This window comes from Polypterus senegalus, chromosome 2 (genome assembly GCF_016835505.1).
Source record: "Polypterus senegalus isolate Bchr_013 chromosome 2, ASM1683550v1, whole genome shotgun sequence".
NCBI classification, from domain to species: Eukaryota; Metazoa; Chordata; class Cladistia; order Polypteriformes; family Polypteridae; genus Polypterus; species Polypterus senegalus.
This window is the reverse complement of record NC_053155.1, coordinates 22,765,069-22,769,195: the sequence shown is the minus strand read 5'-3', so window position 1 is coordinate 22,769,195 and position 4,127 is coordinate 22,765,069. Positions and strand designations below refer to the sequence as shown.

Here is a 4,127-nt window from a genome sequence, read left to right as displayed (position 1 = left end):
ATAACAGACAATAACTTTTTATAATATTAACGTTTACCCCCCGCAGGTGGAATTGAAGAGTCGCATAGTGTGGGGTCTCCTCAGTCTGTCAGTGGAGCAGGATGGTGACAGCAGTCTGTCGCTGAAGCTGCTCCTCTGTCTGGAGATGATCCTGTTCAGTGGATGCAGTGGATTCTCCATGATTGACAGGAGCCTGCTCAGTGCCCATCACTCCGCCACGGATGTCAAACTGTCCAGCTACGTGCCTACAATAGAGCCTGTCTTCGTCACCAGTTTGTCCAGGCGTGAGGCGTTCTTTTTCTTTATGCTGCCTCCCCAGCATACCACCGCGTAGACGATCCCGCTCACCACAACCGTCTGAAAGAAAATCTGCAGCATCTTATTGCAGATGTTGAAGGACTCCAGCCTTCTAAGGAAGTATAGTCGGCTCTGTCCTCTCTTACACAGAGCATCAGTATTGGCAGTCCAGTCCAATTTATCATCCAGCTGCACTTCCAGGTATTTATAGGTTTGCACCCTCTGCACAGTCACCTCTGATGATCACGGGGTCCATGAGGGGCCTGGACCTCCTAAAATCCAACACCAGCTCCTTGGTTTTGCTGGTGTTCAGGTGTAAGAGGTTTGAGTCACACCATTTAACAAAGTCCTTGATTAGGTTCCGATACTCCTCCTCCTGCCCACTCCTGATGCTGCCCATGATAGCAGTGTCAACAGAGAACTTTTGCACGTGGCAGGACTCCGAGTTGTATTAGAAGTGCAATGTATGTTGGCTGAACAGGACCAGAGAAAGTACAGACCCCTGCGGCGTTCCTGTGCTGCTGACCACAATGTCAGACCTGCAATTCCCGAGACGCACATACTGAGGTCTGTCTGTAAGATAATCCACGATCCATGCTACCAGGTATGAATCTACTCCCATCTCTGTCAGCTTGTCCCTAAGGAGCAGAGGTTGGATGGTGTTGAAGGCACTAGAGAAGTCCAGAAACATAATTCTTACAGCACCACTGCCTCTAGGAATCGGTGTAGCATATAGATGATGGCATCCTCCGCTCCCACCTTCTCCTGGTATGCGAACTGCAGAGGGTCGAGGGCATGGCAGACCTGTGGCCTCAATGAATGTAGTGAGAAATCAAGCAAAATGACAGATCTTGCCTGAAGAAAGGGCCTGAGTTGCCTCGAAAGACTAAATATTGTAATCTTTTTAGTTAGATAATAAAAGGTGTAATTTTGCTTGACTTCTCACTACATTCATAATGGCTAACACAGTACAACATCCTTGTATTTAAATCATAAAAGATGGCATTAGAAAATAATTTGTGAAGAACATTTTTCTCATTATGTATATACTCTACTATTATTATTATGTTTTGAATTTGTTTAACAGATAAAAACAACGCATTAAAACCTGACCCGATTGTCCTCGCCCTGGGTATAAGCAACGTTCTTCTTGTGGTTTTGCTTGTTTCATGTGTGACAAAGAAGACCGCTCACTGCTGCCAACGTAAAAGTGAGTAACTTTCACTTAAAGATGTTCATTGTACACGCTACTCTTGTTTTGCTGTGATTCTTAATTCTCATATGTTCACACATATCTTAGCGAGTGTGAATTTACTGCACGTCATTTTTAATTTTATTAAGCACTCACCCTTGTGTTCTTTCTGTTCTCTCCACAAATATTTCTTATAACTTATTGTGGTTTTATACTGTATAATGAAATACAGAACACGTATTTTCCAAAATTAAACATTAATCTCCAGTCCAGCATCTTTACAATATTTGCAATATTTTAACACTTTGTTATGTGAACTTCCTCTTTAGGGGATGGTGAACAGAAAGTTGATGAAACATTTGAAAATGACAAGCCAGATGGTGCTCAGGTAAGAGGAATTTAAAAGAACAGATCAGTTTAATTCAGGTAAGAGGCAGATTGTACACAAAAATTGCTGCAATTTACCCTAAAATGTTATAGTAATATACTGTATTATGGTGTTACAATGAAATGATATGGCAAAACCAACAACTATTTTCTACTCCCACATAAATGAATTTGGATTCACAGATGCAGAAATAAAACATAATATAGTGCATTTTTTAAAGTAACAATACAAGAACTTTAGTGGAATGATAATGTTTAAAATGTCTGCTAATTAAATGCTCTACCTATTGCAGGAGCATGGAGTAAATTATGCTGCCTTGGATTTTGGGAAAAGAAAAAACAAAAACAGAGAAATGAAGAGAGATTTGGGAATGGAAACGACTTATTCAAGCGTTCGATTACAATAGTCACAGAGTCATCACAATGAAAAGAGAGGAAGGTGCAGAGACCACATAATCAACGGTCTTCATGTACATAATAAAGGAAGATTGTACTGAAATAAGCCTGACATTTGTAAGATTATTAGAGGGCTTCGCACCCTGCTTGCTTCGCCAATTCCCCCGGCCTGCGCTATGCGCCAGCCACTTTGCATCTCTGCCGCTCATGTATGTGGATTTCACTTTCACCAAACAACAAATCTTTTAATTATCGTGGATACACCTCTTCATTGGGAAGAAACACTACATCTCCATGATGGCAACACGAATTAGACGATCTACAAGTCTCCGATTTAAAGTTTAAATCCGAACAATATATTCAATCTCTTTTCAGTGTTCGGTTATTTCACCGAGTAATAATTTCCGTTTGTGCAAATGCGATCTTTACTATAATTTTTTTGAGACTTTTGAATTCCACTGCTTTCATTATCTCTAACCTTCTATGCATGTGTATCGCACCTACATTTTTGAATTTTTTACAACATTTTACTTTGTTATCTACTTTTATTTCCGGCCTCGGGCGTAGTTAAATCTCTTGGCTCAAAGTCTCGTCTCAAGATGTGAAAGTATCTCTCTGAGAAAACCACGTCTCGTCCCAGACTTAAAAGTCTCGTCTGTCCCAGGATTTTTTTATTATAATAGAGAGACATGACATGTCAGTGTAATTTTCATATGACAGATTTTGGGGAGATTTGTTAATCTGTTAATTTTCTGACCTGCATATCATAGTGAAAATTACGGAGTCGGATATCACACCTGCAAGAACTCACTTTGACAGAATGATTATTAATTTATATATGAGCCAATATTCTGAACCTGTTTTTATTTTCCCAAAACACGATGCTGCTATCATCATGTTTCACCGCAGCCAGGTGATAAGCATTGCCTGGTCCTCGGCAGACATTGCGCTTGAAGTTTTGCCTGAAGACTTCAATTTTTTGTTTCATAACACCAGAGAATCTTTTTCTCCTCACACTCTCAGAGTCCTTTAAATGCTGTTTGACAAACTTCAATCAGGCTGCCTTATTCCTTTTACTTAAGAGTGGCTTTGGTTGAGCCATTTTATTATAAATACCTGATTGATGGAGTAAAGCTGAGGTGGAGATGTCCATACGGAAGCTGAGAATTTTTAAAGTCCTGTTACAGTGACTGTGGGGTTCTTAGTGAACTCCCTGACAACATGTATTTAGTTTGGCCAAATGGTCACTTCCAGAAGGAGTCCTGGTGGTTCCAAACATCTTCCACTGTAAAATTATTGAGACCGCTGTGCACCTGGAGACACCCAAAGCTTAAAAAATGTTTTTATCCCCTAACCCTGATCAATGCCTCACCACAAGCTGATCACAAAGATCTACAGAGAGTTACTTAGAATTCATGGCTTGGTTTTCGTCTTGACGCACAGTGTGAATTGTGGGACGTTTAATACACAGGTGTGTGCCTTTCGAAATGATGTCCAATCAATTCATACTGCCACAGGTGGACTCCAGTCAATTTCTGGGCACATCATTGCAATGCAATACAATACCATTTATTTTTACAGTTAGGTCCATAAATATTTGGACAGAGACAACTTTTTTCTAATTTTGATAATGTACATTACCACAATGAATTTTAAATGAAACAACTCAGATGCAGTTGAAGTGCAGAATTTCAGCTTTAATTCAGTGGGTTGAACAAAACAACTGCATAAAAATGTGAGGCAGCTAAAGCAATCCCTTCATTTCAGGGGCTCCAAAGTAATTGGACAAATTAAATAACTGGAAATTAAATGTTCATTTCTAATACTTGGTTGAAAACCCTTTGCTGGCAATGAC

At 40.0% G+C, this 4,127-nt stretch overlaps 1 long non-coding RNA gene across 1 annotated transcript; it reads left to right on the top strand.

Moving 5' to 3' along the window:
* Positions 1-1,314: 1,314 nt before the first annotated feature.
* Positions 1,315-2,371, top strand: LOC120524195. Its single transcript, XR_005632758.1, has 3 exons — positions 1,315-1,507; positions 1,819-1,877; positions 2,170-2,371. It is a non-coding gene; the product is annotated as an uncharacterized LOC120524195 (long non-coding RNA).
* Positions 2,372-4,127: the final 1,756 nt, after the last annotated feature.